Raw genomic sequence first — 23,991 nt, 5'->3', positions numbered from 1 at the left:
TAAAATCTAAACGAAGTCAACGCTCGAAGGATTTGGTATGAAGCTGACAGTCAATGGTTAGGGAACTTGACTTCGTTGTTGGAGTAAGCAAAAAGGTAATCGATAGAACAATCGTTGGGGATTGTTCTAAGGATCCATATAAACTTCCACAGCGGGAACGACTCTGAGAATGTTGATTTGATCCGACCAATTACCACTTACAAAATTTCTTAACAACTAGCGCTTACTCGCTTTCTCTAACACGTATTTAGAAAGTTTTGAATAATTTCCGTATAAATGTGACTTTGCCCACCATTCTTAGTGATCGCATGTCGTAAAGTAACATCATCGTCTTAAGTCTCCAGTTGGTCTTAACTAACTTTCCGTTTCCTAACATTCCTATGTAGATCTGACTCCATCTGCAATTCCTAGGGAACACATGTCGTAGAATGACATTGCCATCTTGGATCTTCAACTGGTTTTAACCAAACTTCTTCTTACTGAGATTTTGAAATCATGTCGCTTCAATGTACAACCAATTGCTCGCAATTCCTAGAAGATGCATGTTGCAGAGTATCGATCTGACGTTGAAAGCCATTTAACAAACTAATTCATCATTGATAAGGCACAATCCCGACGCGAATTTCTTATTCTTCAATAAGATGTGACTATTCACGCAGAATGAGGGTCGCACTACCGTGCCGAGAGGCAACAAATACGGAAGTCGTGACATCCAAATGATGTCATGACAGACAAACTACTACATTAATAATAGATCCTAAGTATGCTTTGGACAAAGCACGCTCTGATACCAAATTGACACGCCCAACCTTGATAATCTCCCAAACACCAGGGTAGGCACGTGTTGGCTGACACCCGAATGTGACGAAGCCATATTAGAATGTATGAGAACAAGAAATAAATAAGATTTATAAATTTAAATATAAATAATATGCAAATGAGGAACGTGTTCAGAGCATACAACTAATCTAGAACACTAAAAAGAAATAATATAAAATTGAATGAACAAATGAGTGGGTCCCTACACCGAGAGGACTTGAAGATGCAACTGTGGAAATGCCTTGACTCCGGGATTGTACGTCTTGATTCTAAGTCTTGAAGGGGCGCAAAATAAACATGAGTGGACCAAGTTGATATATATAATACTGAAACAGTTATTAACATACTAACCCCCAAAGTTTAAAAGAAAACTCATAGCATAATAAATAATAGGTTCTCCAAAAACTCTAGCATGCCATAAAACTTCTCATGAAACATATCTCTTATATAGGGTGCTAAATAGTAGTATCCAATAATTATATCTCCTGGCCCAATGTCAGCTACTATGTCTCTGCGCCCGAAGCTAGAGATTATTTCTCCCAACCCGCAGCCAACAACCATATCCCTCGCCCGTAGGCAGCACAATGACCACTAAATACGCACAAAATCATTGAACATAGTCTTTCCAAACATAGGTATATATATATATCTCAAAGCATCTTCATGACATATAGTCATCCATCATATATACCATAAAGAAGTGTAAAAACATGTTCATAAGCAGTATATAGTCATCCATCATATATACAACAAAGAACATAAGTTTGATAAAATATGGTATTCCAAAATATTCTCAGTAAGCATAATATCTCATAAAATGTTTCATAAAATGTAATCATTAAATCATCCTTTTCATGTATGCATTTCTACTATTAAAACATGCATTTAGAAAGGGTTCACTCACAGATACTTCGCAGCCGAAGAGCCACACCAACTAACAAAGACGAAAATGCCACAATAAATGCCCTTAAGCACATAAAGGGTCTAATTAATAAAACTCTAATATAACGGTTTAATTTGGGAAAATGAACGTCAAAAATGGATTCAGGACGTCGAATTACCTTAAGAAGGGTCCCGGTAAATTTTGTAAAAGTCAACAAAAAAGTCAACACTAAGAATATTCTAGGAATATTCCCTAACGGAATATTTCAGAGAATATTCCATCAGGGTTGGGCTAGTAGGTTTGCACCAAAGGGTCCTAGGCCCAAAGGCCTAGTTTCAAAGGATTTTGGGTTAGGTTTCAAAGGAAATGGGTTTGCCCATTTGCATCAGTGTTCCATGGCCCAAGGCCCAGGTTAGGGTTTTACAAATATGGGTTTAGGTTTAGATAGGGCTGAAAGCCCTGGGTTTGGGCTTGAACAATTGGGCTGGGTTCATGGCCCAATGAGTTGGGCCAGTCTAATTGATGGGTCGGGTTGGCTAGATTTCAAAGGAAGGAGAAAGCTGGAGCTTCCATGCTCCGTTCAACCTCGAAACATGCAAACCAATATACCAAATTGAATCCCATGAAGCAAGGAAAAGATTCGTACCATTGAAGGTCGAGAGTTGGCCGGAAAACGCCTGCAAACCTCAAGTCTTCACCGAAAAATTGGAAATGCTTCCCCAGAAGCATTTGCTGAGTTTAAATATTCCAAGTTTCTCAAAAACAACCCAATCTAACATATAACAACAACTAAAGAGGTCTAGGGTGCTTACCATGGTCAGAGATTCAAGAAACATGCCAGAGGTCACAAGCACAGTGATTGGACTACTGTACAGAGAATGAGAGAGGAAGAGATGGTTGTCTAGCCCCTAGGTGGTCGTCGTAGTCAAAAGGTGGTGATGAGGGTGTTTTGTTGTTAACATTGTAGGTTTGTAAGTATGTGTGTAGGCGTTGGTAGCCGATGAGAAGAAAGCACCTAGAGTCGAGAGGGAGAGTTGAGACAGAAAAAGAAAGAAAGAAAGAAAGAAAGAGATGGGAGTGGTGAGGGAGAAAGAGCAATTGGGCCCGGGGGACAAAATTCAAGGGTGTGCCCCTTGGCTCACCCATTAAGACCCAAAAACAATTATAAAAGAAAAATATCTAGCCCAAGGTGCAATTTCACGAAAATACCCCTTTCGTTCCGATAAAATCGGGACGGATTGTTACACTTATGGTTAGCGAAATGTGTGCGTTGACCGTCTGTTTTCTCTCTTTGTTTTTTTTCACAGTTCTTCAGCTTCTGCGCTTATGTTTAACGAGTGGTGTTTTTTCTCTCAAATTTTTGTACAGCCTTGGATTTTTCTTTCCGTCTTGCCTGAAATAATTTAATTGTTCTAATTCATTGTGTTTCGTTATGGTAACAATTTGATTGATACAATGTGAAGCAACATGTGATGAAAGGTTGTACATCAAATGTTGATTTTAAGGTTGTGGCTTCCAAATTTGAAGTCAGTGGATGCTATGAAATAACTGATTTTCAAACTATAAGAATTAGGGGACAATACATGGTAGTGCTACATGAAACCAGGTTTTGTTCAGCTCGAAAACAATATTCCGAAAATTAGTGACTGTATTCCCACATATCCTTCGCCATTGATTTTTTCTGCAGGATTATAACACATTGTACCCTCGCTTGAACACGGTTGACATTCTCACAGGTACTATTAATATGTATGTGCATGTGTATGGGTTAAAGTGTGTTTATATTTGTTTTCTAAAATGGTCTTTTAACGATTTGCCTCTATTTATGTTTTAAATAATAGAATGGCATTGGTCGTATTAGCACTATACAACCTCTCAAACCTAAACAGATTAATCAGAGGATTACATACAAGAGTGATGTTCATATCGAAAATATAAGGTTATTTTTTGTTTCCTATGGATGTTGTCTGCACTTGTTTTCAATATTTGTTAAGTGATGAATTTATTTGTTGTTCCCTTTGTCAACAAGAAAGAACAACTAATGGTCACGTTGTGGGCAGACGTTGGAGAAGAGTTTTCTTCTTTGTCAACGGACACTTTTTCTTTGCCAATTGTTGTTGTTTTCACAAGTCTGGAAATGAAGCTCTACTTGGGTATTTTGTTTTCTTAAAAACTTATTTTGCATTGTTTATTTTCATTTGTGCAAATGTTGTTTCATTTAAATTCTTTGAATGTTATATCGTTCTGTAATTTTATTATTTGTCTTTGGTCAGATTTGTCATTATATGTTTGCCTTCTTCTTTATCAATTAATTTACAAGTATCTTAATATATCAATCATTACTGACTGGTGCTAATCGCTTTCTTACTTTCTTTTCTTTTTTATTGAACCATGTCTGTTAAGTAGATATCAGGATTGGTTTTTCATTAACGGTTACAAAACAATGAATATTGTGTTAGGAATGAGTTAGTTGGTTTGAAATGCACCACATCATAAAGTTCATTGTGCCACCATTTTGTGAAAACTTTTTAAACAGTTGAGTATTTGCGTATTATCAATTATCTATATTGTGTAGTTTTTTTCACAAAATGTAATTAGCTACCTTTATTAATATTTTCTCTTTGTTTTCTACACTACCATTCCAATGTGCAAATAAGATCGTTTTGAATAGTACGAGTTCGTCCTTTTTTTATTGATCTAGACATCCCCGAAGTGAATGCGTATAAGTCAATGTGAGTGTATTTCTCATTGTTAAAAAAAATAAATAAATAAACGCTCTGTTGGTTATTTTTGTAAAGAATGGTTTGTTTTTTTTTTCTTTCAAATTGTTAAACTCATTAAATGTTTTGATGCCTACAGGTTTTCTGATTGCAAAGAACCTTTGAAAGTGCTCCCCCCTTTCAAAAGAAGCAAATGAAGCTGCAATTTTGCAAACTGCTAGAAGGGTTACGACTGATGAATTGGTATTTTTGGATCCGGAGTTGCACAAGGTATCAAAATTTCATGATTCAAGTTTAACATTTTCAACATAACTAATTATGCAGTTGTTCTGACTGTTACAAATGTGTTAAAAAAACATATTACAAGATGACACATTTCTGTGCAAAGCATCTATTAAGCGTTTTCACATACGCTTTGATTGGTGGTACAGTGCTTGCCCAAACTGTGTAAAACAGATGCACAATAATCTAACCATTGGCCAACTCATTTGCCAAAAGCATCCCAACCAGATTCCAATGCATTGGTAATGTTACATTAAATATTTAAACTGAAGCTAACAAAAAATTTGCTCTTTCTTGTTGTCGTGTAGTTTGTTGTCGTTAACCAATTGGCACAAATAAATACAGAGAAGATTATTGACATCCAGTACGGAATATACAAATTTAGTTTGATGCTTTATATAATCACACTTTACAAAATTTATAATTCTGGATTGCCAACCATTTGAACAATGGCCTTTTTTTTTTTTCCTGTTTTTTTCCTTTTTCTCTCTTTTTTCTTATATGTGGTTATATACGATTGTTATATTACTACATGTGTGTAATCTATTTTCATTCTACTTTTTTACGTAATGAATTTCTGGTAATCTGTGATTCTCAAAAATCTCATCAGGTTGAGTTTTTAAATGTAGGTACAAAGTTAATTTCATTCTCGAAGATGAAACAAATGAAATGAATGCTTTAATAATTCAATAAATGTGGCGAGAAACTTTTTGGCATGCCCTGCAAAGACCTGGTAATGAATTAGCGACTGGTGGAGCAATGACAACTACCAAACGAGTTTCTCAGGCTTATTGGACAAAAGAAGATTTTTCACCTGCAATTTGGCAATAGGAGGAATACTTTTAATTCAAACGATGTGCTCATTCATAATGTGACTGAGGATATGACTATGTAAGCAATGACTCCGCAGCCTTTGTCAAGAGAAATCATAGTGTCCTCCACCATTGTTTCATCTTCTACTTCAACGGCAAAAACCACCGAGCAATCATATAAACAGAAGAGGGAATCGATTAGGAGAGCTTTTTTCACTGTCGGAGAACAAAGGTTTATGCCGTAATTGCTTTTACAACTATCAATTTCAAATTTCCATATATTCATACTATTTAACGTTGAAAACCTATTTAAAATAGTGAAGTCTAGGAAATTTCAAACACAAATCCAAGAGAATTGGATGAAGTACCGATCAAATTGCTTAAGAAGAAGTCATCCCCAACTAGAAAGTTGGACGCCACTCCTCCAAAAAGAACCTAGGTCACTATATTTTAATGTTGGTTTTTTTTTTGGCAAAACTTATTCCAACGTGTCACATCCCGGCCCAGGCCCCCACCACATCCCGGGCTCGACTCCACCGTAGCACGATATTGTCCGCTTTGGGCCCCGACCACGCCCTCACAGTTTTGTTTTTGGAAACTCACACAAGAACTTCCAAGTGGGTCACCCATCATGGGATTGCTCTCGGGCGAACTCGCTTAACTTCGGTCTTCCGATGGAACCCGAAGTTAGTGAGCTCCTAAAAGGTCTTTTGCTAGGTAGAGATAGGAATATACATATAAGGCTTACATGATCCACTCCCCTGAGCGATGTGGGATGTTACACAACGTATATTTAATAGCCATCTGACCATTTTAATTTCTTTCATTTCTCTAGGTTGGTTTTTCAAAAATGGACAGTACAGTAGCAAAAGTTGATCCCAACGTTAAAAAATGCTGATGCTTTTTTGTTAATGTGTATGAAACAATATTTATCCTATTTGTTTGCCATGTAAATATCTTTCTAATCTGAACTTCATAATATCCTTTGCCTGTACATAGACTAGCATTTACCAATTTCTTGTATCTGAATGCTGGATGCACTTGAAGGGTGCTTCCAAGTGCTAAAATCCAACACATGTGTTGATGTACAAAATCAGTGAGGACTTTGGTACAACAGAAAGTGTTAAGTTTGTGACCTTCGCTAGATTGCTCTGGTCACTAGTGTGGATAAGTTAGTAAATGGATAGGGACAGGGAAGCAAACACAAGATGTACGTGGTTCACCCAGATTGGCTACGTCCACGGAGTAGATAAGTTCTCATTAATTGTGAAGGGTTTACACAAATACATAGGTTCAAGCTCTCCTTTCGTGAGTACTAGTGAATGATTTAGTACAAATGACATTAGGAAATATTGTGAGAGAATGATCTCTATTTATAGAAGAGAGTTTCTAGTTTCATTTTGACATTGACACATGTCGTGTTGTGATTGGCTTCTGATGTTGACACGTGTCGCGCTATGATTAGCTTCTGATGTCGACACATGTCGCGCTGTGATTGGCCTCCTGGTTGGAGGGAAACTCTTCTGGGTCATTGACGGTGTAACGTTGACCGGTGCTCAGTAGTTTCGGGATTGGTCAAGTATGGTACAAACAGTGCTCCCCTGAGTTCCCGAGTGAGGGAAGCTCCTCGGTTGGGGACTTGCAAGATCCAAGCTATTGAGTAATCACGAAACTTCTAAGTACCGAAGTGTGGTATCATTTTCACTTGCCTTATCTGTCTCATATGTAGATGTGGCATCTTCTCTGGAAGTACTTTTCCTTCATCCAGGGGTGGTATCTTTAACCGATGAAGATGCACAAGGTAATGTATCAATTTTACTTGAAGCTTACTTGTAGTTTCGGGCTTGGTCAAGTGCGATACAAACCCTATAGTAGGAGTCCCCCAAGTCGCCGAGCTAGGAGATTTGCCAAAAGAGGTAACAGACAAGGTAAGCAACCAGAATTCCAAGCAAGCAACCTGGATCAGAGGTTCGACTTTGGCTTCCGGTTAATTGTTCTCATTCTCCTTGTGTTGTAAATAGCACCAAGGATAAGGAGAAGCAAATGGAGAATAGATGATATGAGATACTTTTGCTTTTGAAGAAGTAACTTTCCACAGGCTTATTCTTGAACTGGGCTAAAGGGTTTTCTAGTTTCCTCTAGAGTATAAGGCCGACTCAAGAATTTAAGGGTCAAAACAAGTCCATCAAATCTAGAGTACGTTCGACCCTGATGATATGGGATACTTTTGCTTTTGACAAAGTAGTGGATGTATCAGCACGTGTTTTGTTACGCTTGTCTCCATATGCTTCCTTGTATCGTTCTCACTTACCCTATATGTTCCTCAGGCAGATGTGGTATCTTCTCTGGAAGCATAAGATGTTGAAGATGAGTACTCGAGAGCAATGCCAAGTAAGTAATCAGGCAAGGGGTTCCAAGCAGTCAGTTCCTGACTGGAAGTTTGATTCCAAGTGCTGACTAATTACTTTCTTTCTCTTTATCTTGCAGGTAAGAACAAGGCCAAAGGAAAAGACAGGGAAAAAGCATCATATGGGATACTCTTGCTTTTAACCCTGATGATATGAGATACTCTTGCTTTGGTGTGGCTTGTTTGCAGAGGTATTATCGGGAGGAAAAGAAGTTGAGTATTTCGAGAGACTTTGCTGATAGTGCCCTCTCGGATGTGAAGAAAAGTTGAGCATTTTTTTTATTTGCATGTTTGCCTGGCTATGGAGGATAGAGGTCGACATATATAGAAGTCTCCCTAACAACAAGTAGTAGTGTTATTCATTTACCCTTCTTGGTCATTGCAATGTAGTGAGAGCTGCAAGCTTCACGTGTTTTAACTTTGTCAGAGCACTTTGAAAAAATGGTCTGTGGTATCTGGAAAGCTGATGTTGCGTGTGAAGATTACAGATAGGCTTTATCCAAGGAAATCTAGCTCTCGAAGTTCGGAGAGCGGTGCCTCTTCTGTTTTCGAACAAGCAATCCTGTCGGGGATCTGGCTCTTGAGATTCAGAGAACTGTGCCTCTTTGATTTTTGAGAAAGCAATCTTGTTGGGAGTCTGGCTCTCAAGATTCGGAGAGCAATGTCTCTTCGATTTTTGAGAAAGTAATCATGTTGGGAGTCTAGCTCTCGAGATTCGAAGGGCAGTGCCTCTTCGATTTTTGAGCACGTAATCCTGTTGGGAGTCTGGCTCTCGAGATTCGAATAGCGGTGCCTCTTCGATTTTTAAGAAAGCAATCCTGTTGGGAGTCTGACTCTTGAGATTCGGAGAGCAGTGTCTCTTCGATTTTTGAGAAAGTAATCATGTTGGGAGTCTGGCTCTCGAGATTCAGAGGGCGGTACCTCTTCGATTTTTGAGCAAGCAATCTTGTTGGGAATGTTTTCTCAAATGTGAGTAAAGGTTGGGCATTTTTGCCAATCTGCCTTACCACGGAGCACGGGGGTTGACACACATTGTGACTTTCTAGTTATCAAGCAATGGTGTTGTTCCTTTACCTTTGTGTGGGTAATAATAGGGTAGCTAGACCTTCAAAATATATGTGTCTAAACTTCTTCAGAGATCTTTGGCAAAGTTATCTGTGGTACCCAATGAGCTGATGTTGCGTGTGGAAAGTGGTGATTCTTCGGAATCCGGAGAGTGGTGTCTCTTTGATTTTTGAACCAACAACCATGTTGCCCTTTCCTTTATAAGGGCACCAATTATGTGCAAGAAGTACATTCAGAGAGTTATTGCTTGTAGGAATTTTCCCTTTACTTCAGAGAGTTATTGCACCTCATTTCTCCTTCATCATTTCTGAGAATGTATGGCCCATCTAACCGTGGTTTTGACTTGAACTTTGGTGAAGAGGTAGCCATGCCTTCTCAAGACAACATATGACGCCCATCCTTCTTATCCCCTACTAGTCATCTACAGTGAAGGACTCTGTGATGAAGAATGATATGACCGCTGCGGTGGTGGCTAGAAACCTTCTCACTCCCAAAGATAACAGACTACTTTCCAAACGGTCTGATGAGTTAGCTGTTAAGGATTCTCTAGCTCTCAGTGTTCAGTGTGCAGGTTCAGTGTCTAATATGGCTCAACGCCTATTTGCTCGAACCCGCCAAGTTGAATCATTAGCGGCTAAAGTGATAAGTCTCAAACAGGAGATCATAGGGCTCAAGCATAAGAATAAACATTTGCACAGGCTCGCACATGACTATGCTACAAACATGAAGAGGAAGCTTGACCAGCTGCAGGAATCTGATGGTCAGATTTTGCTTCATCATCAGAGGTTTATAAGTTTGTTCCAATGGCATTTATTGCCTTCATCTTCTAGGGCTGTACCGCGTAATGAAGCTCCGAATGATCAACCTTCGGTGCCTCCTCTTTCTGGGGTTCTGCCCAGTACTGAGGCTCATAATGATCACCCTCCGGTGCCTACTCTTTCTGGGGCTCTGCCGACTGCTGAGACTCCTCATGAGCAACCTTTATGAAGGCTCCCTCTTGTTTGTTTATTTTGATTCATGTATATGTACATATTTGTAACTTATCGGAGATATCAATAAACAAACTTTGCTTCATTTCAACGTATTGTGTTAAATACACCAAGGCCTTCTTCACTAAGTTCTTTGAATTTTTCTTTTGTTGAAGCTTGTATGTTGAACCTTTAAGAGTGAAGCATGTATGTTGAGGTAGTGCTCCCTTAATTTCCCGAGTGAGGAAAACTTCTCGGTTGGAGACTGGAAAAATCCAAGTCACTGTGTGGTCATGAGACTTCTGAGTATCAAGGTGCAGTAGCATATGGTAGGTGTCCCCTAAGTCTCCGGTCGAGGGAGTTGACTAATGAGGCATTTCCTTTCTAAGTGGTAGCCCAGAACTCCTCCTTCATATATATTTGTTATGAAAGTTGTTAGGCTCAAAGAGGAGGAGGCCTAAGCAATTTTTTTTTTTCAAAATTTTGAATTTTTGAATTTTTTTTTTAATTTTCGAATTTTCGAATTTTCGAATTTCCGAAAATAATATATATATATATATATATATATATATATATATTTTAAGCTTTGTAGGTGAAGCTTTGGTGTTGAAACTTTGTAGGTGAAGCTTTAAGGTTGAAGCTTTGTTGGGCACCATGAATTGATTTTGCTTCACACTATCTTGATCAAGATAGTGTGAAGCTTTTGTAGGTGAAGCTTTTGTGTTGAAGCTTTGTAGGTGAAGCTTTTGTGTTGAAGCTTTGTAGGTAAAGCTTTTGTGGGTCAAGCTTTTGTGGGTCAAGCTTTTGTAGGTCAAGCTTTTGTGGGTCAAGCTTTTGTGGGTGAAGCTTTTATGGGTGAAGCTTTTGTAGGTCAAGCTTTTGTGGGTCAAGCTTTTGTGGGTCAAGCTTTTGTAGGTGAAGGTTTTATGGGTGAAGCTTTTGTGGGTAAAGCTTTTGTGTTGAAGCTTTTGTGTTGAAGCTTTTGTGGGTGAAGCTTTCATGTTGAAGCTTTTGTAGGTGAAACTTTGGAGTTAAAGCTTTGAAGCTTTTGTGGGTGAAGCTTTTGTGGGTGAAGCTTTTGTAGGTGAAGCTTTGGAGTTAAAGCTTTTGTTGGGTACCATGAATTGATTTTGCTTCACACTATCTTGATCAAGATAGTGTGAAGCTTTTGAGAATTTGTAGTTGTCCTCCATTGATGAAGCTTTTGTTTGTGAAGCTTTGAAGTTAAAGCTTTTGTTGGTGAAGCTTTTGTTGGGTACCATGAATTGATTTTGCTTCACACTATCTTGATCAAGATAGTGTGAAACTTGTAAGAATTTGTACTTGTCCTCCATTGATGAAACTTTGTTGAATTTCCCTTTTTTTTTCTTTTTTTTTTTGGGAAACTAGAAATTTGAAAATGTGGGAGAGACAACATATACAAATTTTGCTTCTACACTATTGAGCAAGAGATTGTGATGCAAGCCACACTTTGTAGTAGTCGAAGGTTTGGATGAACCATATAAATTGAATTTTCTTTGAACAGTCTTGAATTTGCTTCGAAAGTTTGAGAATTGTAGTTGCCCTCCATTTATGAAGCTTTTGTTGACACCATAAATTGGTATTGGTTCACACTGTCTTGATCAAGAATGTGTAAAGCTTTTGAGAATTGTGGTTGAACTCCTTTGATGAAGCTTTTGTTGGCACCATAAATTGGTTTTGCTTCACACTGTCTTAATCAATAGTGTGTGAAGCTTTTGAGAATTGTGGTTGCCCTCCATTGATGAAGCTCTTGTTGTCACCATAAATTGATTTTGCTTCACACTGTCTTAATCAAGAGTGTGTGAAACTTTTGAGAATTATGGTTGAACTCCTTTGATGAAGCTTTTGTTGGCACCATAAATTGGTTTTGCTTCACACTGTCTTAATTAAGAGTGTGTGAAGCTTTTGAGAATTGTGGTTGCCCTCCATTGATGAAGCTCTTGTTGGCACCATAAATTGGTTTTGCTTCAGACTGTCTTGATCAAGAATGTGTGAAGCTTTTGAGAATTGTGGTTGAACTCCTTTGATGAAGCTCTTCTTGGCACTATAAATTGGTTTTGCTTCACACTGTCTTGATTAAGAGTGTGTGCAGCTTTCTATGAGTTGTAGTGTTTGCATTGTTACAGAGGGGAAATGTTTGAAGCAGATGCAAGAGGGCTGAATAGTTTGATCTTCGTATGCCATGCACTAAAGTTGTTGTTGGCTTGCAATAAGACTTTGTTGGTGATTATAACTCTTGTTGGGCATAAGTGCTCCCCTAGTTGAGTTGTCAAGCTTGAGGGTTTTTTATTATTTATGAATGCTAGAAGTTCATATGTACAAGTTGTACCACTCGTCTTCTAGTAGGTGGAATGAATGGTGAGTTGCTTTCATCACTTGGTTCGTGGTACGAATGTAAGTTCCTTCATCATCTGGTTGGTGGCACGAAGATGAGTTCCTTCTTCCCCTGGTTGGTGGCATGAATGGCAAGTTGCCAAATGATATTAGAGTACGGGTTGTACATTTCATCACCTGGTTGGTGGCATGAAGGAGAGTACGGGTTGTACATTTCATCACTTGGTTGGTGGCATGAAGATGAGTTCCTTCTTCACCTGGTTGGTGGCATGAGTGGCAAGTTGCCAAATGATATTAGAGTAGGGGTTGTACATTTCATCACCTGGTTGGTGGCATGAAAGAGAGTACGGGTTATACATTTCATCACCTGGTTGGTGGCATGAAGATGAGTTCCTTCTTCACCTAGTTGGTAGCATGAGTGGCAAGTTACCAAATGATATTAGAGTACGAGTTGTACATTTCATCACCTAGTTGGTGGCATGAAGGAGAGTACGGGTTGTACATTTCATCACCTGGTTGGTAGCATGAAGATGAGTTCCTTCTTCACCTAGTTGGTGGCATGATTGGCAAGTTGCCAAATGATATTAGAGTACGGGTTGTACATTTCATCACCTGGTTGGTGGCATGAATGAGAGTACGGGTTGTACATTTCATCACCTGGTTGGTGGCATGAAGATGAGTTCCTTCTTCACATTTCATCACCTAGTTAGTGAGAACAAGAGCAAGGTGTCTAGGTACATTGTAGCAAGTGTTGAATGACACAAAGTATGTTGAACCCTTTCAAAGCACAGTTGGCTTATGTATGAATGTGTTGGAATGTATGATTGAACAAATATACTGTGAAGCTGTTCATTTATTTGTATAGTCTTGTTGACATATAATTAGACTTTGTTTCATGTTGGAAACATTCATGTTGAAGCTTTGAACCCGAGTGTTTCATTGCTAGGAATGTAAGAGGATTAGGACCGAGTTGTCTAAATCACCTCTTTATTGAATTCATGCCAAATAGTCTTCGTTACATAGGATGCCGAACGGCTGAAGCTACACTTGTACAATGTGAGTTTACTTGTAATAGTACTTCAAGTGATCAGCGTTCCATGGATGGCCAAGCGTCTTGCCATCAGAGCTTATAAGCGTGTAGGAGCTAGGGCGATTGATGCCAACAACTTCAAACGGTCCATCCCAGTTTGGACTAAGTGTTCCTTTACTCGGGACTCTGTCGCAAAGTAATCTTTTTTTCAATACTCAGTCCCCCACTTTGAAAGAACGAGGTTTGACCCTTGAGTCATAGTAGTTGGAGATGCGCTGCTTGTAGGCGACATTCCTTAAATGAACCTGGTTTCTGTGTTCCTTGACTAGATCTAAGTTGAGGGTAAATTGTTTGTCATTTTCGCTTTGCACGTAGTTCTAAACTCGGAACGTTGCTTGCTCAAGCTCAACTAGGATAACTTCCTCTGTACCAAAGGTAAGTGAGAATGGGGTTTCTCCTGTTGATGTCCGATACGACGTGCGGTATGACCAAAGAACTTGGGGTATAAATTATGGCCAATAACGTTTAGCCTTGTCTAAGCTGGTTTTCAAAGTTCACTTGATTATTTTGTTGATAGCTTCAACTTGTCCATTAGACTGGGATAAGTAGGGGAGGCAAAACATAAGTTGATGTTGAACTTAAAGCAGAACATACTGAACTTATTATTGTCGAACTGTCGCCTGTTGTCAGTGACTATCGCATTGGGAATGCCGAATCTGCAAAGAATGTTCTTCCATACGAAGTCTTCTATTTTTACCTCAGTAATGGTTGCCAATGGTTCTACTTCGGCCCACTTTGTGAAGTAGTCAACTGCAACGATTGCATAGCGAACTTTGCCCTTCCCTGCAGGCATTGGGCCAGTCAAATCAAGTCCCCATTGGGCGAAGGGCTAAGGGCTGATCATAGGAGTGAGCGGCTCGGGAGGGGAGTGAGGAATAGTTGCGTAGCGTTGACATTTATCACATGAGCGGAATATTCTGATGGCATCTTGGTGAAGTGTTGGCCAGTAGTATCCTTGGCAAAAAGTCTTGTGTGCTAGGGATCGAGATCCAGCATGATCTTCACAGACTCCTTCATGTATTTACCGAATGACAGTTTCCGCCTCTGCGGGCGTAAGGCATCTTAGGTATGGTAGGTTAAAACCCCGCTTGTAGATTTGGTCATTAATGATCAAGTAATGGGTAGCCTTGTATCGAATTTGCTTAGCTTGGACTTTGTCATTTGGAAGGGTGCCATAAGTAAGGAATCTATAAATCGAGGTAATCCAACTATCCCCCTGTTGTAAGTTGCACAACTTCCGCAGCCATGGTGCTTGGTGCTGCCAACAATTCGACCTGAATTTTTCTCTCAATCTTGTCTTCCACCGCTGAGGCGAGGCGAGCCAAAGCATCTACATGACTGTTTGCTGTTCGAGGAATTTGGGTGATTTGGTAGTGGAAATGCTTGAGCAGCAATTGTGTTTGTGCCAGATATGCTGCCATGAAGCTATCCTTAGCGTCAAAGTTGTTGGTGACCTGGTTAACCACCAATTGGGAGTCACTGAAGATATCAATTCGTTTAACCCCAAGGTGTTTGGCCAAACGTAAGTCTACTAGGAGGGCTTCATATTCGGCCTCATTGTTCGACGCCTTGAATTTGAAATGAAGAGCATACTCCATTGCCACTTTGTCAGGGTCGTAAGGACTAGTCCTACTCCACAACCGTGTTAGTTGGACGAGCCATCAACATATAGGCTCCATGTTAAGGCTGTTGGTTCTGTTTTCTGAGCTTCCGAGGGTAATGAAACCACTTCTTTAGGCATAGAAACAATGTCAACAGGATATGTGAAGTCGGTGATGAAGTCTGCCACTGCTTGGCCCTTCTCAGCTGGCTTTGGTTGGTAGGAGATGTCAAACTCACCCAATGCTATCGCACATTTGATCATTCGCCCGGAAGTGTCAGGACTTTGGAGTATTTGTCGAAGATGATGATTGGTAAGCACGATGATGGAGTGTGCTTGGAAGTAAGGGCGAAGTTTTTGAGCAGACATGACCAATGCTAAAGCCAATTTCTCAATGTTGGAGTATCGTGTCACCGCATCTTGTAAGGCCTTACTACCGTAGTAGACAGGCCGTTCGACATTACCATCCTTTCGAATGAGAACGGAACTTACTGCTGAAGTCGATACCGACAGATAGATAATAAGAGTGTCACCAACCTCAGGTTTGGAGAGCAGAGGGGCTTTACTCATGTAGTCTTTGAGGTTCTTGAATGCCTCAACACATTCATCAGTCCATGTAATGTACTTCTTACTTCCCTTAAGTGCTTTGAAGAAATGAGCACATATGTCTGTGGCCTTAGAGATGAACTTAGTTAAGGCTGCCACCTTGCCAATAAGGCTTTGGATGTCTTTTGAAGTTACCGGTTCCTTCATGTCGAGGATTGCTTTGATCTTCTCGGGATTAACCTCACTGCCTCTTTGGCTTACCATGAAGCCTAAGAATTTGCCAGAGCCTACACCGAAGGCACATTTATTGGGGTTCAACCTCATTCGATACCTCTTCAGAATGGTGAAAGTTTCAGATAAGTTGGTGATGTGTTGGTCAGCATGTTTGCTCTTGACTAACATATCATCAATGTAAACTTTCATGCTCTTCCCAATCTGTTCGATGAACATTGAATTGACCAGTTTCTGATAAGTCGCTCCTGCATTCTTTAGGCCGAAGGACATGACTTTATAGCAATATAGTCCCCTATCAGTAGTGAAGGCTGTGTGTTCTTGGTCTGGAGGGTTCATGAGGATTTGGTTGTATCCTGAGTAAGCATCCATGAAGCTCAGGAGTTCACACCTTGCTGTAGAGTCTATAAGTTTGTCTATGAGAGGAAGAGGAAACCTATCCTTCGAGCATCCTTTGTTTAGGTCGGTGTAATCGACACACATTCTCCAGAAGACCTTTTGGAGCAAGAGACTTTCTTTGGTCGGATTCTTCTTAATAAGGACAACATTTGCTACCCACGTTGGGTAATTGACTTCGCGGGCGAAGCCTATGCCTTTGAGTTTTTCAACTTCTGCCTTCATTGCCTCGTACCATTCAGCGTCATAGGATATTCGCTTTTGTCTTACTGGCTTGGTCTTGGGGTCAATACTTAAGCGATGACAGATGATATCGGGAGAGATATCTGGCATGTCCTCGTATGACCAGGCGAAGACCTCAGTGTTCTCTTGTAATAAAGAGATCAATGCCAACCGAATGAGTGGTGACAAGGTGGTGCCAATCTTCAACATGCGATCTGGATAATTTTTTGAGATAGAGACCTTCTCCAACTCTTCAGCGGGTTGTGGTTGCTGGGTGAAAGAGTCATTTCGAGGATCGTCGGCTTGACTGTTGCCACCGTGAAGATCCAAGTTGGCTTTGTCTAGGTTGGTCTTTATGACTTGGTCATGTATAGAAAGGGTTTCCTTGGGCACAGGCAGGTGCTGTTGCTTGACTGAAGTGTTGTAACATGATCGTGCACTGAGTTGATCTCCTCTGATGTAACCATTGCCATATGGGGTTGGAAATTTCATCAAGAACATATGTGTGGATACCATGGCCTTGAGATCATTGATGCACGTGTATCCCAAGATGACATTGTATGTCATTGGGCAATCAACCACCAAGAAGTTAATGGTAATGTTAGCTGTGTAAGGGCTTGTACCAATGGTGAAAGGTAAGTGTATGTTCCCCAAAGGTTGCACGATATCATCGGAAAAGCTTATCAGAGGGGAAATCGAGCGATCGAGCAAGTGTTCAGCTACATTAAGTGCCCTGAAAGCTTCGGCAAACATGATATTGACCGAAGCCCCCGTGTCTACCAGGATTCGTCGTATTTCAAAGTTGGCTATGTGAGCTTCCACGATCAATGGGTCGTTGTGAGGGTAGATGATACCTCTTTCTTCCTCAGGGTAAAAACATATTGGATCCTAGTTAGGCTTTTGATGTTTGCCTTCCCTGATGTCTTCCACGTGAAACACTGGGTGGCCAGACCTTAAAGCTCGTTCACTATTTTTCATGGCCCTGTTGGAAGATTTAGATATGGGTGTGCCACCACTTATGGAATATATCACATTCACCTAGTGTTGATTGCGGTTACCCCTTGGAGGGTGAAGGAGGAATTGATCAATTTTTCCTTCACGTGCCAAAGCTTCAATATGATCATGAAAGGTGATACACTTCTCGACGTCATGGCCGTTATACTCGTGGTAGCAGCAAAACGTGCCCGTGTTCTTCGTGGACTTGTAATTCAGGTGCCTCGGCTTTGGCTTCGGTATCAGGTGTGCTATGCTGGGGTAAATGGCCACGCATGTGGTGTTTAAAGGTGTGTATGCCTCATACCTTGGGATAGTGGTTGTCCTGACACGTGCTTGACCCACTATGTTGACTGTCTGGGGTCGGGGATTATCGTGGTGATACCCTTGGTTATCGCGGTAGTGTCCCTTACTCCTTTTACTAAAATGAGACTGTGATGATGGAAATCTTTCCTTTTGCCCTGAGATTGATATGTCTGTTAACTTGGCAAAGTATTAAGTAAGGCAGGGGAAGGCACTGCTGCTGTTTTGAAGGTCGAGGTCTTCTCATTTGGTTAGATCTGGCTTCCATTCCCTACTTGCTGATAAGAGGTGGTTGTGGGGGGGTTTCCCTTGATATGTCCTTGCCTCAGCAGAGGCATTATTGTAAGTATGTGCCATCACCTCAAAGTAAGTCTTCCAAGTGTTGGCATTGATCATGTACTTGAAGAAACAATCATGTAGACCTGCCATAAAGGCCTTGAGGGCGGTCTTATCATCTACCTTAGCGCAGCGAGAATACTCATGGCTGAAGCGACCAGCATACTCTCGTAATGACTCGTCCGGCTTCTGGCGAATAGTGTACAAGTCATTTACAGAATGCAAGCGATCGGTCTGGAAAATGTGTTGAGAAACAAACAGTTTCTTCAATTCCTCAAATGAGTCTATCGTCTCAGGTGGAAGATGGCAATACCAATTTAGAGCTTCGCCAGAGATGGTCGAGGGGAAGAGAAGACATCGCTCTTCGTCGGTGTGCATCCGGTATGCCATGGTGGACTCAAAGAGGTTAAAGTGTTCAATCGGGTCCTCCTTTTCAGTATAGAGTTGCAAGCCAAGCTTCTGTTTTGTCTTTGCTTGGAGAGGGGTGTCGAGGATCCTCCTTGTAAGAGGGACAGGCCTAGGTTGGTTCCAATCAGGTATCTCAGCTTGTCGTTCGGCCTTCAACTTGTTTACTTCCTTAAGAAGCTGTAAGACAAGAGGGTCCTGAGTGGAGTCATGTACCACTGGAGCTTTCTTTCGTAAATCTTCATCTCCTCTTAGAAGTAGGAAGGTTTGATCAAGAGCATGTGATTTTTCCCTGGACTCACCGTACTGACTTTCAAGGTATGTCTATCGAAACATCTCTGAGTCCCCTATACCTTCGTGTTTCTTTATGACTTGTTGCCCCTTCCCCAAATTGGTAGCTGGCTTGGGACGTGGGAGGGGACCGAGTCTTTCAGAAACCCTTGGGTTATTGATCTTCGAGCTTATGTGGAAGGGATTCTCTCGACGTTGCTTTAGGAAGTCTCGACAGTCATGATAAACGGCTTTCGATCCTTCCAACCTTTCTGCAATGAGGTGTCTTCCTTCACTTCTCCTGCTTCGGGTCGAAGCAGCTGGGTAGAGAGAAGTCTTATGTTGATCAATGTTTTGATGATTAGCTCGCTCCTCATCAGGGATACCCATGTCGAAGGAAGGTGACCCTCCTTGTTGGGAGGCATCCAGATGATGGTTGATGTCCACAGTGGTAACGAGTTCGCATGTTTGAGTATGCTTAGTTTCGTGGAGCATCTCAAAGAGCTTCTCATACTGCTCCTGGAGGACCTCATTCTTCATTGCTATCTTGTTGTTTTGAGATTCTAGCTCATCGACTTTAGCTTGAAGAGCAACCCTCTTTCCTTCCTTCTTTCGTTGCTTCGCACTAGGTGCAAGAGAGGTGTCATTCTATGTGTTGTGACTTCCTTCGCTCCCCATGTTGGAGATGGATGTCTGATCAAAAGAGAGTGTACGAATGGTGGAAACCAGCTTAACAAAGCTGAAGAGATTGAGAATAAGTGTCATTCCCACAGACGGCGCCAAATGTTGATGCACAAAATCAGTGAGGACTTTGGTACAACAGAAAGTATTAAGTTTGTGACCTTTGCTAGATTGCTCTGGTCACTAGTGTGGATAAGTAAGTAAATGGATAGAGACATGGAAGCAAACACAAGATGTACGTGGTTCACCCAAATTGGCTACGTCCACGGAGTAGAGGAGTTCTCATTAATTGTGAAGGGTTTACACAAGTACATAGGTTCAAGCTCTCCTTTAGTGAGTACTAGTGAATGATTTAATACAAATGACATTAGGAAATATTGTGAGATAATGATCTCTATTTATAGAAGAGAGTTTCTAGTTTCATTTTGACATTGACACGTGTCGTGTTGTGATTGGATTCTGATGTTGACACATGTCACGCTATGATTGGTTTCTGATGTCGACACGTGTCACGCTGTGATTGGCCTCCTGGTTGGAGGGAAACTCTTATGGGTCATTGAGGGTATAACGTTGACTAGTGCTCAGTAGTTTCGGGATTGGTCAAGTATGGTACAAATAACATGTCTGTAATATTTTTTTTGTTTGTATGTAAATAAACAACTTTTAGACTGTTGTATTTGCATTCTACAACTTAAACATTTTGTTTATAACCCTTTTGTGAGCTCTTTATTTTTTATGATGTTTGTACTAAATCATGCCATTTCTACATCTTGAGCGAAAAGTAATCAAACAAACAAATTTTGGAGTGATTTCAATTAAAGGATGTTAGTGAATCTTTCAAGATGATTGTATCAAAGTTTCATATTTTTCTACTAGCCGTTTGACAGTGGTAATGAAATAAAGGTCTAGAGCGTAGCTTTTCCAGATTGACGTTTATGGATATTTTGGGTATTTTGAAGGTCAAGATAGCATATTTTGAGAAAGATTCCTTCTGAGGATTTGTAGGGGATGACATAACCTTTCAAAATAGACCTTTGGGACCAAATCGGAGTTGATTTGGTTGGTCAAAAGATTGATTTTCTGATAAGTCTGAATTTTAGTTCCAATAGGAAACCTTTTATTTTCTGTTTTATTATTTTATTATGTTTCCTAGTTTTATTCTAAGACCTTTTAGGGTTTTATTTTGTAGTAGTATAAATAAAGATATTTAGCCATTAGGCTTTTAAGAATGAGGAGGGGAGAACACATGCAATGCTTAGAGAGCTTTTGACGATTGAAGTTTATTTTCAAGGTGTTTTCTTTCCATGTTCTGAATAATATTTTGTTTTATGATTGTTCGTAACTAATTTCTTTTGCTAGGGCGAGGCCACGAGCCTTACCAAGAATATGTAGTTTCTTTTCAATTTACTTATGATATTATGCATGCATGTTTTGAATTATTAATCTGTTTTAAACTATCTAATTGTCTTAGTGATTCGCGACCATTAGGACATTTAGAAAGGTAATTTGATGCAATTTTGGTCGGAACGTCCTGAAATTGGCTCTGGCTTCTTATGATTAATAATTGTAATTTCACTTAGGAAGAACACCACATTTTAAGGGTTGCATGTTTTTTCAAAGGGTTTTCATAAAACTTAATGAGTCTTGCATGTTCATATTTGATCCGAACGTCCGGACGGGTTGTATTTTAGATATACGTTCTATGTTGGAGGTTCTAAGTAGAATACATATTAGGAAAACCTAACCTGCAAAGTATGCATGGATAATTCATAAGTAATTGGAAGAACTACGTACGATTGTTTAGATGACGGCTGAACCCTAGGGCTTTTACAAATTGATTTTCTTTAAATTGGTTTCTAGTTGATTTATTTAATTGTTTTTTATTTAAATTTGTTTATACCATATTTAGGGCCTCCGTATTTAAACCTCGTATAAATACTCGGGGGACTCAAATGTAATTATGCAATAAGGGAAGGGGCAAATATGTAATAAGTGAGGAGTCCTTATTCTATAAAAGGACTCCTCATCCTCACAATTAGGGGGAGGGTCAACATGGAGGCCATTCCCAAGCTTCTCTCACCCTCTCAACGCTCTCACTCTCACAGCTCTCTCTTTCCCTCACTTCTCAGAGAAATATAATACATTCAGTGTGGACGTAGCCCAAACCTTGGGGTGAACCACGATACATCTTGTGTCATTTACATTTCATGCAGATTCACGGTCGGATTTACGTTGTTCCAAGATCTCCGGTTTTGTGCATCAACATTTGGCGCCGTCTGTGGGAATCGACACGAAAAGCTGTGTCGGTTCTCTTTCAATTTTTCACCTCCTTCATGAATCTGCACAACCCAAGAGCCCAAAACCTCACTTTTGGATTTTTTTCCAGAAAACCCTCCATCTCTCTCTCCGGGTTTTATTTATTGGTGTTGTACTTGGTGAATTTATGAAAAAGTCGCTCACAAGCAGCGGCTCTCTGATTCCCATCAAATCTGCCTTCCTCCAAGGCCAGTCTCTCGGAAACCCACCCACACAAAACACCAATTAAACCTCATACTTGTTATCACCTCACCACTTCGAAACCAGAAAGAAGAAGAGAAGGAGAAATGGCAACCACCACTACACTCGCCGAAGTGAGCTTCTCCACCCCAAGGGCGGTGTTGTCAAAATCAACAGAGGCACTGATGACATTTCAGTCACTCAACATCCCCACCTAGAGAAACTACTCTTCCATTGGCCGCCGCATGACCTTGGTAAGGCCAGTAAGAGCAGCACCGGATAAACTGTCGGAAAAAGTGGCGGAAAACATCAAGATCGCCGAAGAGAAGTGCTCAGACGACCCGGCAAACGGGGAGTGCGTAGTGACGTGGGACAAGGTGGAGGCGCTGAGCGCTGCCGCCAGCCACAAACGTGCCAACGAGGAAAGTTCCAACCCCTTGGAGACATTATGTAAGGACAACCCTGAAACCGACGAGTGTCGTACTTACAACAACTAATGGGTGGATCTCAATCTGCCTATGCCTTGGCCTGGCTTTGAAACGCCCCGGCGACGCCGTCAGTCCCCACACGAGGTTAGGGAGAGAGATTTTTAAGATGGAGGAGCAGACCGCACAAGTGTGATGCAGCGTTCAGCTCGCCCCTTCGCTCACTGATCCTTGGCCTGGCCTGACCCGAGTCGGGCACAATGACTCGGTGGCGCACTACCACTCCTCGTCACCGAACCCGGACTCTCCAAGCTTTGACCCGCTCCATGACCCGGTTCACGTTCCCGACAGTTACTTATCCGACGAGTTGATGAGTTGCAGAATGTGAAATGGTTTGGTGCTGTTTCGGTGGGAATACTTGCTCATTCAGATAATACAGATGAATCGTCTGAGTCCACAGTTCAGAAAAAGGAAGAAGGAGAAAACCCTGACAACCAACGTCTCTGTCTCTCTCTCTGCTCTGAGCACTGCCCAGCCTCCACCAAAAAAATAAAAAATAAAAAAAAAACTCGCCAACTCCCGGTTTGCGCACCCGACCCAAACCCGTTTAATCTGAGATTCTGAGATCCACCGACCCATCATGCCTCCTCCTCCTCCAGCTTCCTACTCGTTCTCTGATGATGGCAAAGAAAAGGAAAACGCAGCTTGGGGTTGCCCAACATAAGAATAATACCTCCACTGATGGTCTAATTGAGTCTTCAAACTCCGATGATGATCCTGATCTGCAAGATAAGTGGGTGATAGTTAAGAAGTAGAGAGTCAAAATTCTTAGACCTCCCCTGCCTGTTGCTAATAAATCTCCACCGCCAAATCCAGGACCAGTCCAGCTGGAACCTATGGCCAAAGAAGCGGAAGGAAACAAATCACAGTTTCCTATCGAAACTGAGACATTTCCTAAGACGACTTCAGTTCAGGAGCAAAAGAGGATTAAATCTATTACTCATAAAAGGGAGGAATATACTGGAAGACCTACTGGCCAAGCAGAAAGCTCAGGAAATCGCGAACGGGCTCTCGTTCCAGGTCGGGTTCTCTGGTCACAGTGGTCACCTCTGGCTCGAGCCCCTCCCCACCGTCGAGAGCTTCGACTTCATCAAGTCTCTCCCTGGTTTCGCTATCATACTGTTGACAGTGGGACGAGAGCTCTGGAGTATCTGGGCTTGGATGGAGAGAAGAGCTGAGTCGACCACTGAGTTCTACCCGATCACTGAGTCAACCCGCTATGGATTTGCCTCTGTACGTTTACAAAAGCACATTTGCTGAAAATTATTATGCAAGTGAAGGTGGAGAAGTTCGAGAAGAACATAACAAAGAGAAAGGCCGTGCCTGAGACGACCGCCAAGAAGCTCAGCGCTCGAAGATGGAAAAATCGATGTCTCTTTTCAAAAAATTGATTTTAAAGATGTCTCTTCCCCTCGTGGAAAGCTAGCAGAATGCAGGATATGCCAGGATGAAGATCAGGATTCAAACATGGAGACGTCGTGCTCTTGTTGTGGCAGCTTAAGGTATGCCTACAGAAGATGTGTACAAATGTGGTGTAATGAAAAAGGAGACACAGTTTGTGAGATATGCCACCAGCAATTCAAGCCTGATTACCGTCCTCACCCTCAACTACCTCGGCCGTAGTTT

General features: G+C 41.0%; 1 pseudogene; it reads left to right on the top strand.

The window, feature by feature from the left end:
- The first annotated feature begins 1,857 nt into the window (after window positions 1–1,857).
- Window positions 1,858–23,543, top strand: LOC126599003 (uncharacterized; annotated as a pseudogene).
- Window positions 23,544–23,991: the final 448 nt, after the last annotated feature.

The sequence above is a fragment of the Malus sylvestris genome, chromosome 14 (genome assembly GCF_916048215.2).
Source record: "Malus sylvestris chromosome 14, drMalSylv7.2, whole genome shotgun sequence".
Classification (NCBI taxonomy): domain Eukaryota; kingdom Viridiplantae; phylum Streptophyta; class Magnoliopsida; order Rosales; family Rosaceae; genus Malus; species Malus sylvestris.
This window is presented reverse-complemented; position numbering and strand designations above follow the sequence as displayed.